Raw genomic sequence first — 13154 nt, forward strand, 5'->3', positions numbered from 1 at the left:
AGATGTGACTGGAGATCAAGTTGCTCAATATTTAGGAGCTATCATGAAGCTGAATGCCAAGTTGTTTGGTAATGAGACTTGGGAAAGTGAACCTCCCTTGCTCATTAATGAACTAGATACCTGGATTCAGCAAACTCTACCTCAAAAGAAACAAGATCCTGGTAAGTTCTTAATACCTTGTACCATATGCACCATGACCTTTGAAAAGGCTCTATGTGATTTGGGGTTAGGGATAAATCTTATGCCACTCTCGGTAATGGAGAAGCTGGGGATCATTGAGGTACAACCTGCCTTGTTCTCATTACAATTGGCAGACAAGTCATTGAGACAAGCTTATGGAATAGTGGAGGACGTGTTAGTAAAGGTTGAAGGCCTTTACATCCCTGCTAATTTCATAATCTTAGACACTAGGAAGGAAGAGGATGAATGCATCATCCTTGGAAGACCTTTCCTAGCCACAGCAGGAGCTGTGATAGATGTCAACAGAGGTGAATTAGTCCTTCAATTGAATGGGGACTACCTTGTGTTTAAGGCACAAGGCCATCCCTCTGTGACAAAAGAGAGTAAGCATGAAGAGCTTCTCTCAGTTCAGAGTCAAGAAGAGCCCCCACAGTCAAACTCTAAGTTTGGTGTTGTGAGGCCACAACCAAACTCTAAGTTTGGTGTTAAGATCCCATATCCAAACTCTAAGTTTGATGTTGGGACTATACAACATTGACCTGATCACCTTGTGGCTCCATGAGAGCCACTATCAAGCTATTGACATTAAAGAAGCGCTTGTTGGGAGGCAACCCAATTTTATCTAATTTTTATTTTATATTATTTTATTTTTATTTTGTGTTTTATTAGGTACATGATCATGAGGAGTCACAAAAAACATAAAAATTAAAAACAGAATCAAAAACAGCAGAAGAAAAATCACACCCTGGAGGAAGCACAGGCTGGCGTTCAACGCCAGTAAGGAGCATCTGGCTGGCGTTCAACGCCAAAACAGAGCATCAACCTGGCGCTGAATGCCAGAAACAAGCAACATTCTGGCGCTGAACGCCAGTAACAAGCATGAAACTGGCGTTCAACGCCAGAAACATGCTTTACATGGGCGTTAAACGCCCAGAATGTGCACCACACGGCGTTTAAACGCCAGAATGGTGTGCAAAGGCATTTTACATGCCTATTTGGTGTAGGGATGGAATTCCTTGACACCTCAGGATCTGTGGACCCCACAGGATCACCTCAGGATCTGTGGACCCCACAGGATCCCCACCTACTATATTCCCACCTTACCTCAATCCCTCTTCCCAATCACCCCCTTCATCACTCACATCCATCCACTCTTCCCCATAAACCCCACCTACCTTCAAAAATTCAAAACCATTTTCCCACCCATTCCCACCCTAAATGGCCGAACATACACCCCTCTCTCCCTATATATACCCTTCCATTCTACTTCATTTTCACATAACACAACCCCCTCTTCTTCACCTTGGTCGAACCTACATCTCTCCCTCTCTACCATATTTTCTTCTTCTTCTTCTTCTCTTCTTTCTTCTATTGCTCGAGGACGAGCAATATTTTAAGTTTGGTGTGGTCAAAGCACAATCTTTTTTATTTTCCACTACCATCAATGGCACCTAAGGCCGGAGAATCCTCTAGAAAAGGAAAAGGGAAGACAAAAGCTTCCACCTCCGAGTCATGGGAGATGGAAAGATTCATCTCCAAGAGCCATCAAGACCACTTCTATGATGTTGTGGCAAAGAAGAAGGTGATCTCTGAGGTCCCTTTCAAGCTCAAGAAAAATGAGTACCCGGAGTTCCGACATGAAATCCGAAGAAGAGGTTGGGAAGTCTTAACCAACCCCATGCAACAAGTCGGAATCTTAATGGTTCAAGAGTTCTATGCCAATGCATGGATCACTAGGAACCTTGATCAAAGTATGAACCCGAATCCAAAGAATTATCTCACAATGGTTTGGGGGAAATACTTAGATTTTAGTCCGAAAAATGTGCGGTTGGCGTTTCACTTGCCCATGATGCAAGGAGATGAACGCCCCTACACTAGAAGGGTCAACTTTAATCAAAGGTTGGACCAAATCCTTACGGACATATGTGTGGAAGGAGCTCAATGGAAGAGAGACTCCAAAGGCAAGCCAGTTCAACTAAGAAGACTGGACCTCAAGCCTGTGGCTAGATGATGGTTGGAGTTCATTCAACGCTCCATCATTCCTACTAGCAACCGATATGAAGTTACTGTGGATCGGGCCTTCATGATTCATAGCATCATGATTGGAGAGGAAGTATAAGTTCATGAGGTCATCTCCAATGAAATCTACAAAATAGCCGACAAGCCCTCCACCATGGCAAGGCTAGCTTTTCCTCACCTTATTTGCCATCTATGTTACTCAGTTGGAGTTATCATAGAAGGAGACATCTCCATTGAGGAGGATAAGCCCATCACCAAGAAGAGGATGGAGCAAGCAGAGAGACCCTTCACGGTTCTCAAGAGATGCATGAGGAAGCTCATCATCAAGAAATCTCTGAGATGCCTCAATGGATGCACTTTCCTCCCAACAACTATTGGGAACAACTCAACACCTCCTTAGAAGATTTGAGCCACAATGTTGAACAATTAAGGGTGGAACATCAAGAGCACTCCATCATTCTCCATGAAATAAGAGAAGATCAAAGAGCAATGAGGGAGGAGCAACAAAGGCAAGGAAGGGACATAGAAGAGCTTAAGGACATTGTTGGTCCTTCAAGAAGAAGACACCACTAAAGGTGGATTCATTCCTTGTTCTTATTTCTTTCTGCTTTTCGGTTTTTATGTATGTTTATCTATGTTTTGTGTCTCTACTTCATGATCATTAGTATGTAGTAACCATGTCTTAAAGCTATGAATAAATTCCATTAATCCTTCACCTCTCTTAAATGAAAAATGTTTTAATTCAAAAGAACAAGAAGTACATGAATTTCGAATTTATCCTTGAATTTAGTTTAATTATATTGATGTGGTAACAATACTTTTTGTTTTCTGAATGAATGCTTGAACAGTGCATAATTTTGATCTTGTTGTTTATGAATGTTAAAATTGTTGGCTCTTGAAAGAATGATGAACAAAGAGAAATGTTATTGATGATCTGAAAAATCATGAAATTGATTCTTGAAAGAAAAAGCAGTGAAAAATCAAAAGCATGCGAAAAAAAATGGCAAAAAAATAGAAATAAAAAAGAGAAAAAGCAAGCAGAAAAAGCCAATTGCCCTTAAAACCAAAAGGCAAGGGTAAAAAGGATCCAAGGCTTTGAGCATCAATGGATAGGAGGGCCCAAGGAAATCAAATCCGGGCCTAAGCGGCTAAATCAAGCTGTCCCTAACCATGTGCTTGTGTCATGAAGGCCCAAGTGAAAAGCTTGAGACTGAGTGGTTAAAGTCATGATCCAAAGCAAAAAGAGTGTGCTTAAGAGGTCTGGACACTTCTAACTGGGGACTCTAGCAAAGCTGAGTCACAATCTGAAAAGGTTCACCCAGTCATGTGTCTGTGGCATTTATGTATCCGGTGGTAATACTGGAAAACAAAGTGCTTAGGGCCACGGCCAAGACTCATAAGTACCTGTGTTCAAGAATCAACATGCTTAACTAGGAAAGTCAATAACACTATCCGACATTCTAAGTTCCTAGAGAAGCCAATCATTCTAAACTTCAAAGGAAAAAGTGAGATGCCGAAACTGTTCAGAAGCAAAAAGCTACAAGTCCCGCTCATATAATTATAATTAATATTCATTGATATTTTGAAATTTATAGCATATTCTCTTCTTTTTATCCTAATTGATTTTCAGTTGCTTGGGGACAAGCAACAATTTAAGTTTGGTGTTGTGATGAGCGGATAATTTATACGCTTTTTGGCATTGTTTTTAGGTAGTTTTTAGTAAGTTCAAGCTACTTTTAGGGATATTTTCATTAGTTTTTATGTTAAATTCACATTTCTAGACTTTACTATGAGTTTGTGTGTTTTTCTGTGATTTCAGGTAATTTCTGGCTGAAATTGAGGGACTTGAGCAAAACTCTGAAAAAGGCTGACAAAAGGACTGCCGATGCTGTTGGAATCTGACCTCCCTGCACTCGAAATGGATTTTCTGGAGCTACAGAACTCCAAATGGCGTGCTCTCAACGGCGTTGGAAAGTAGACATCCAGAGCTTTCCATCAATATATAATAGTCCATACTTTATTCGGAATTTGAAGACGTAAAGTGGCGCTCAACGCCAAGTACATGCTGCTGTCTGGAGTTAATCGCCAGAAACACGTCACAACCCGGAGTTGAACGCCCAAAACACGTTATAACTAGGAGTTCAACTCCAAGAAAAGCCTCAGCTCGTGGATAGATTAAGCTCAGCCCAAGCATACACCAAGTGGGCCCTGGAAGTGGATTTATACATCAATTACTTACTCATGTAAACCCTAGTAGCTAGTCTAGTATAAATAGGATAAGTTACTATTGTATTAGACATCTTTTGACAGTTTAATCTTTTGACTTTGTAGTCTTTGATCATTCGGTCTCTTGATCATTCAGGGGGCTGGCCATTCGGCCATGCCTGAACCTTTCACTTATGTATTTTCAACAGTGGAGTTTCTGCACACCATAGATTAAGGGTGTGGAGCTCTGCTGTACCTCAAGTTTCAATACAATTACTATTATTTTCTATTCAATTCTCTTTTATTCTTATTCTAAGATATACGTTGCACTTCAACTTGATGAATGTGATGATCCGTGACACTCATCATCATTTTCACCTATGAACGCGCGTGACTGACAACCACATCCGTTCTACTCTAGACCGGGCGCATATCTCTTAGATTCCCCAACAGAATCTTCGTGGTATAAGCTAGATAGATGGCGGCATTCATGAGGATCCGAAAAGTCTAAACCTTGTCTATGGTATTCCGAGTAGGATTCTGGGATTGAATGACTGTGACGAGCTTCAAACTCCTGAAGGATGGGCGTGATGACAAACGCAAAAGAATCAAGGGATTCTATTCCAACCTGATTGAGAACCGACAGATGATTAGCCGTGCTGTGACAGAGCATAGGACTATTTTCACTGAGAGGATGAGATGTAGCCATTGACAACGGTGATGCCCTACATACAGCTTGCCATGGAAAGGAGTAAGAAGGATTGGATGAATGTAATAAGAAAGTAGAGATTCAAGAGGAGCACAGCATCTCCATACGCCTATCTGAAATTCCCACTATTGATTCACATAAGTATTTCTATCCCTTTTATTTTCTTTTTATTATTAATTTTCGAACTCATCATAAACCAATTTAATCTACCTAACTGAGATTTACAAGGTGACCATAGCTTGCTTCATACCAACAATCTCTGTGGGATCGACCCTTACTCACGTAAGGTATTACTTGGATGACCCAGTACACTTGCTGGTTAAGTTGAACGGAGTTATGATCACACCAGGGATTATTAAGATCCCAATTTATCACACCATGATCTCTTTGGGGTATTTTTGATTTCATACAAATACAAAGAGACTAATTTTGAGGATCACAATTTCGTCCACCAAAGAGCATAAGTTGTTTTGGCATCTCATCACTCTTGGATATATTACTAAACCTCTGTCATGGGGAACAAGATTTACAAAAGGCAGCAGCATCTATAAAAAGAGTAAGCCACCAGAATCCACAGTCTAAAATTTTTCTAGCTATTCTTTGAGGGCCAAAATGTCCACCACTCTCAGAGGAGTGGCAGGCCTCTAAAATTGGACTGGAATTCTGATTGAGGCACACATCTTTTAATTATCTAGTCAGCACCATACCTCCATAAATATGGATCATCCCAAATATAATATTTGGACTCGCTTTTCAGCTTGTCCCTCTGATGCTTAGTAAAATTGGGAGGGAAGGTATGACTAACTAGATAATTAGCTACAGGTGCATACCAAGGAACTACTTCAGATACTGCATGCAAGCTATCAAAGGGAAAAGCATCATTGATAGGAGTGGAGTCATCCTTATTGTGCTCAAGGTGACTCAAGTGGTCCACCACTAAATTCTGAGAACCACTCCTATCCTTAATTTCTAAATCAAATTCTTACAGCGGCAGTACCCAACGTATCAGCCTTGGTTTGGACTCTTTTTTAGCTAACAAATATTTGAGAGCTGCATAGTCTGAGTACACTACCACTTTAGTGCCAAGTAAATAGGCTTGGAATTTATCCAGAGTAAAAACAATAGCTAAAAGGGCTGACTCCAGTCTGGTCCTCGCACAATTGGAGCTTGAGTCAAGGCGATCTTCAGCTTATCAAACGCTTCCATACAGTCCACACTCAGCTCAAATCCAACATCCTTCTACAGTAGTCTATATAAAGGTAAAGCTACCTTACTGAAGTCCTTGATAAATCTCCGGTAAAAACCTGCATGACCAAGGAACGAGCAGACTTCCCTTACGGAGGAGGGGTAAGGCAGACTAGAAATGACATTTACCTTTGCTGGATCTATAGAAATACCAGTATTATAGACAACATGTCCTAGAACAATACCTTATTTGAGCATAAAATAACACTTTTCAAAATTCAAAACAAGGTTTGATCTAACGCACCTATCTAATACTCTAGATAAACTATCCAAGCAAAGGCTAAAAGAATCACCGTATACGCTAAAATCATCCATAAAAACTTCCATACAATTCTCAATAAGATCAGAGAAAAGACTCATCATGCATCGTTGGAAAGTAGCTGGTGCATTGCATAAGCCAAAAGGCATTCTCTTGTAAGCATATGTTCCAAAGGGACATGTAAAAATAGTCTTTTCCTGATCCTCATGAGCTATATGAATCTGAAAATAGCCTGTGTAACCATCTAAAAAGCAGTAATGCGATTTACCTGACAGGCGATCCAGCATTTGATCAATGAATGGGAGGGGATAGTGATCCTTACGAGTGGCCTGGTTGAGGCGCCTATAGTCAATGCACACCCTCCAAGAATTCTTCAATCTAGTTGCTATGAGCTCTCCTTACTTATTCTTTACTGTTGTGACTCCAGACTTCTTGGTACCACTTGCACTGGGCTGACCCATTCGCTATCTGAGATGGGGTAAATGTTATCTGCTTCCAGTAGTCTAGTCACTTCCTTTTTGACAACCTCCAAGATGGTGGGATTTAGTCTTCTTTGGGGTTGACAAACTGGCCTTGCTCCCTCTTCTAAAAATATTCTGTGCTCACAAACTTGAGGGCTGATGCCTACTATATCTGCCAAACTCCACCCAATTGCTTTCCTGTGTCTTCGCAGCACACTAAGCAACTGCTCCTCCTGTTGAGCTGTGAGTTCCCTTGCAATGATAACTGGGAGCATCTGATTATCCTCAAGGTAAGCATACTTGAGGTGGGGTGGAAGGGGTTTTAACTCCAATTTATGCTCCTGATCGGGCACTGGATCGTCTGGAGCCATCGATGATGGCATAATGTCCTCATTATGTTCAGAGGGGTTCCCCACACTTGGACCTTGATCCATGTGAATCTCTTCTACTGCTTCTTGGTGAACTGCAGCCACTGTCTCATCAATGATGTCACACTGGAAAATAGAATGGTTTTCCGGAGGATGCTTCATAGCCTCATTCAGATTGAAGCTCACTGCCCGGCCGTCTATCTTAAAGGAATAGGTTCCTGAGAATGCATCCAACTTGAACTTGGAAGTCTTTAGGAATGGTCTTCCGAGCAAGATGGATGATGGTTTCCTTGAGTCATTTTGGGGCATTTTCAAGATATAGAAGTCGATGGGAAATGTGAGCCCCTTAATGCTCACCAGCACGTCCTCAGCAATTCCAACTACTGTAATAATGCTTTTATCTGCTAACACAAAACGAGCTGTCGACCTTTTTAAGGGAGGGAGCCTCAAGGTATTATATATAGACAAGGGCATAATACTCACACACGCTCCTAGATCACACATGCAGTCAGAAAATATTACATCCCCAATGGTACAATTAACCATGCATGGACCTGGATCACTATATTTTTCCGGTATATCCCCCATCAATGCAGATATAGAACTACCTAAAGGAATAGTTTCTAATTCATTAATCATATCCTTATGTATGCACAAATCCTTTAGAAATTTTGCATATTTAGGTACTTGTTGAATAACATCAAAAGGGGAACAGTTACCTCAACCTTTTTGAAGATTTCTACCATTTTTGGGTCAAGTTCCATCTGCTTTCTGGGCTTTCTTGCAAGGTGTAGAAATGGGATAGCGATGGGGTCTTTGGTAGCTTTAGCTCCTTCTGGTGCACCATTCTCTGGTTAAGTTACTTCTTCTTCAACCGTGTCTTGCACTTTATCTTCCACTTCAAGCATGTCTTCAGCTGGGGCGTGTTCTTATGGCCTTGGCTCCTCAGGAGTCCTGTCTTGTAGTGTGGTTTCGGACCTCAAGGTGATCACATTGATGCCACCCTTGGGGTTAGGTAAGGGTTGAGAAGGAATTTCACTAGACCTTGAAGGCTGGTTGTTGGAGTTATTCAGTGATCCTATCTGTGAGACAAGAGCTTGCAAGGTAGAGTTCAGACCAATTAAGGTGGAAGTAAGGTTATTCTCCATGGTCTTCTTTCTCTAATCAATAGAGTGTAGCAACTCATCATTAGAAGAGGGAGAGGGGTAAGTGATTTGAGGGGTCTACTGAGACGCTTGGGACTACCTTAGGTGAGGTGCTTTGTAAGCCTAGTTCTGGTTCCATTGTTGATAGGGGGATTCTGTTAATACCGGTTCTGGTGGTTATTATTATTTTTCCACCTCTGATTTCCTTGTCTGTCTCTGCCTCCTCTGTTAAAGTTGTCCCTCTAACCATGGTTAAAGTTTCCACCTTGGTTATAGTTGCCACCTTATTGATAGTATCCTTGATTCGGGTGGTCATAGAAATTGTGAGTAGCTGCCACGGTGTTGTCCTCATGTTGGAGCTATGGACACTCATCAGTGTAATGACTATAATCAGCGCATATTCCACATATTCTCTGAGGAACCAGTTGTTGACTATGTTGTGGTGAGGGTGGCTGAGATTGTTGCTTGCCTAGATGTATCTGCTTCAGAAGGTTGGTTATCTCACATATTGATTGTGTGAGAGCATTATTCTCACTGCTAGAGGAAACCTCTGCCACAGCGTTGGGGTGGTTGTTCCTGTTGTGCTTGTGATTCCGAGCGGACTCATCCAAGTCGGCAATCAGTTGCCATGCTTCATCCGTGGTCTTGTACTTTTTCAGAGAACCATTGCTCGCACCATCTAATGTAGTCTTATCCTGAGGTTTCATGCCTTATGTGAAGTAGCTGATCAACACCAACTTTTCATTCATGTGGTGGGGGCACGCGTCTAGGAGATTATTGAAATGCTCCCAATACTCGTAAAGAGTCTCTGATTCACCTTGAATAATCATTGGAATTTCTTTCCTCAGTCTATCAGTAACTTTAGCTGGAAAGTATTTTTCTAGGAATTCTCTTCGAAGTGTGTCCCAGTTAGTAACAACTGCTTCAGGTTGAGTGTAGTACCACTCCCTCACCTTTCCCTCAAGAGAAAATGGGAAGGCGGCCAGCAGAATAGAAGTCTCAGTTGCACCATTATGCCTGACAGTAGAACAGGCTGTCTGAAAATCCCTGAGGTGCTTGAGAGGCTCTTGATCAGGTAAGCCATGAAACTTCGGCAGTAGATTGATTAGTGCAGTTTTCAGTTCAATATCTGCACCCAAATTCGGATGACGCGCTTGGAAAGGTGGTAGTGTGAAGTCTGGAGCTCCTGCTTCCTGGAGAGTAATCCTCCTGGGAGCTGCCATGTTCTCTGCGCGCCAAATCAGTAGAAAGGGAGCTTGTTTCTTCCTTAAATGATGTTTCAGATTCGTCCTCAGAAAGGACTAACCGACGCCGAGCCCGCCTTATGCGTGAGATAGTTCTTTCAATTTCAGGATCAAATATGGGTAAGCTCGGATCAGGTAGTGAACGCGTCATTCAATGAAAGAAACATACAGCTCATGGTAATAAAATAGAAAAAATGCAAATAATTAAATTCCAACTAATAAATTAGCACACTGTTGCAACTCCCCGGCTACGGCGCCAAAAATTGACGTACGAAAAAATCACCGATCAAGAGTTTATAGAGAAAACAATGTTGCAAGTATAGCTCTTAACCAATGTTGAATGCGTGTATCAATTTAGAAGGGGTTATCACAAAATTTAGAAATAAAATACTGGGAGTATGAATCCCAGGTTGTCTCCCAACGAGTTACAAAAAGAGTGCTATTTTATTAATCAGAGATTTTCCAAGAGATTTTTGAGTTTGAGAAACAGAGAAATAAATGATTGAGAATTTATGTAATTTAAATAAAAGCCTTGACCGGGAGAAGATTAAATGGAAGTTCTATCCCTGTTGAACTCTCTCAAGTGTAATAATAAAACACTTGTTATCCTACTTAGTTATCCCTTATATAATAAGGGAAAGTCAAGTACTCTCAAACTAATCCTATCGCTTGCGTCCTAATCCTTTCATAAGAAAGGATTAGAGTCAAAGACAGGAGAATTAGCCAACAACTTCCAATTAATATTAACACTTGAGTATTCCAACTCAAGGTTTTCCTTTTTTCAACTCCCAATCAAGTTAGGGAACTACTCCATTATCATGAATATAACTTTCACAGAACTAAGAGAGGCATAAAAGAAAGACATGATAATTAATAACTAAAATTCAATTAAAAGTAAAAATGGTTCTTTGCATTAATAAATTCCAAAATCATGAACATACTTTTCTAAACAGAGTCAATGGGTAATAAAAGAGTAAAAAATAGAGAGACAAACTAGAATGAGGAAGCTCCAACGGAGGTAATGAATCTTCTCAATATCCAAACACTACAAGAAAAAAGGCCTGTTGGCACCCTTTCTTCTTGCCACGCTTTTAAAGCGTGCCCAAAAGTGGTCTATGGGTACGCTTTTGCGACGGTGGCCACTGATTTGTGATTTGGCCACGCTTTTTTTTGCACGCTTCAAAAGCGTGGCCATAAAGGGAAATCGGCACGCTTTTACGAGGGTGGCCACTGATTCATGATTTAACCACCCTTTTTTTGCCATGCTTTAAAAGCGTACCCATAGAGAGAAACAGGTATGCTTTTAAAACGTGGCTAGTTTGTCGGGATATACAAGCACATTTTAAAGCATGCCTATAACCTTTAATTATTTGGGACCCTAAAAAAGCGTGACGATAGAATTCCCACTTAATTTAATTTCCCACTCAAACACTTAATTTCTTTATCAAAATACTCAAAGCAGCCCTCACTTAGAAGTGAGAACCCAAACCCTCAAATATCTCCATTACTCAACTAAGAACCCTAAGAACCCTAAACTTTCATAGCCCTCTCTCAGTTCACAGCCCTCTCAGCTCGCAGCCCTCTTTATCACCGAGAAGTGAGAATCCATCTTCATCTTTCAGGTCGTAGCCCGCTCTCAACTTGCAACCCTCTATCCTTCTCTTGCAACCCTTTATCCCTCTTTCGCAACTCTTGGAAACTTCAATCGGTGCTGCCTCCGTCGGTGCACCCTCCATCGGCACGCCCTCTGTCGGCGTTCACTCTCACTCGCAAGGCCTCCATCGGCGCTCGCTCTCTCTCGCTCAAACCTTACCTCCGTCGACGCTGACTCAATCGTCGCTGCCTCTCCCTCAATCGCCGTTCCTCCCTCAATCGGTGCTCAACCCTCACCATAACACAAGAAGGTATGGATTTAAAGATTTAATCCCTTTTTGTTTCTCTGTTTCAACCCTCCACAAATTTCTCTATTTCAACCCTCACCATAACGCTGATTAATGTTTTCTTTTCTTATATAATCATCTCTTGCAACTGTAATCACCTCTCTTTTTGTTTTGTTTCTATTATGTGGTGAACTCTCTAGTTTGACTGCATTCGTGTGGGGAATGTGATGGATTGTCTATTTTATTATATGTGCTTTGCCTTACCATGACACGCATGCATTTGTTCGAATAGTACAGATACTTGATATAAGGTTTGAGTGATATGATCATTTGTTATTTTGTTTAATTATGATGTAAATTGCTTATTGGAATGGTTTCTGATGTTTGTCTTCAATTTTTTGGTAAAGGAATACTAAATGGAGGTTTCTTGGGGGGAAGGATATTACAATAGAGACATTAAGACAAGGAAGACAAGTCAAGGAGTGGAACTCAATTCTGATCAGATAGGGTTGCAGCGGAGTGAGCAGCTTCGTGAGTTATACAAGTCCCTCAAAGCTCTAGATGCCAGCCCTCAAATTAAGGTTGTTTTGTGTGTTGGGTTAAGTTTTCTTCAAACAAAAATGGTAGCTGTTGTTAGCATTGGTTTTTCCAATAGAATCTGAGTCTCCAGCGAGAGAAATAGAAAAAAAATATGTGAGAAAAAAAGGTTTTTCCATGAGCATTGGTTTTTTTTTTTGCCTTTTGACTTTTTAGTATGAATCTAGCTAAATACATACTTTTTTTTCTTATCTTGACACAATTTACAGCAACTTCACCGATGCTCTCCCTTTGGTATGTGTTCTTCGTGTGATTAGGTCAAATTGTAAATAATTAAAGGCCAAATATTCATGTTGGAGCTTAATGGGATGTGTGATTTTGATTTTTGATGTGTTGTTTCTGTTTCAGGTGAAGTACTACTCTGAGAATAACAAGAGGCTTATTCACTTCTCTACTTGTGAAGTTGCATTTATTCTGCCCTGCAGAGGTCAGTAACTCTTCATAACTTAATTGTTATTAGATCTCATTATCCTTCTTGTTGCTGCAGCTGTGTTATTAGAACTCCTTTTTTTATTTTTTACTTTTTATTTTGTATCTTATCTGAAATTGTTGGTTATAATGGCTTTCCAAAAGGATTTTATCGAAATGTTCAATCATAGGCGTTCAGTTGACACTTTTCGAGACTATAAGTATCTGGGAACCTGAAACCGTGTTGATGGAACAGCTGGGGAGTAAGCAGCTCAATTATTTATCCCTTATGCTTTCTTGTCCTTCTTTTCTTTTATAATAAAACTTATTTATGAACTTCTCATCATTTCCACTCTTATTCCACTGTCAAGGTACAAGTGGATGACTTTTGGAGAAGCAGGTACTGCACGGTCAGCTATAGGCTCTGGTCTGAT

This window comes from Arachis hypogaea, chromosome 3 (assembly GCF_003086295.3).
Source record: "Arachis hypogaea cultivar Tifrunner chromosome 3, arahy.Tifrunner.gnm2.J5K5, whole genome shotgun sequence".
Lineage (NCBI taxonomy): Eukaryota > Viridiplantae > Streptophyta > Magnoliopsida > Fabales > Fabaceae > Arachis > Arachis hypogaea.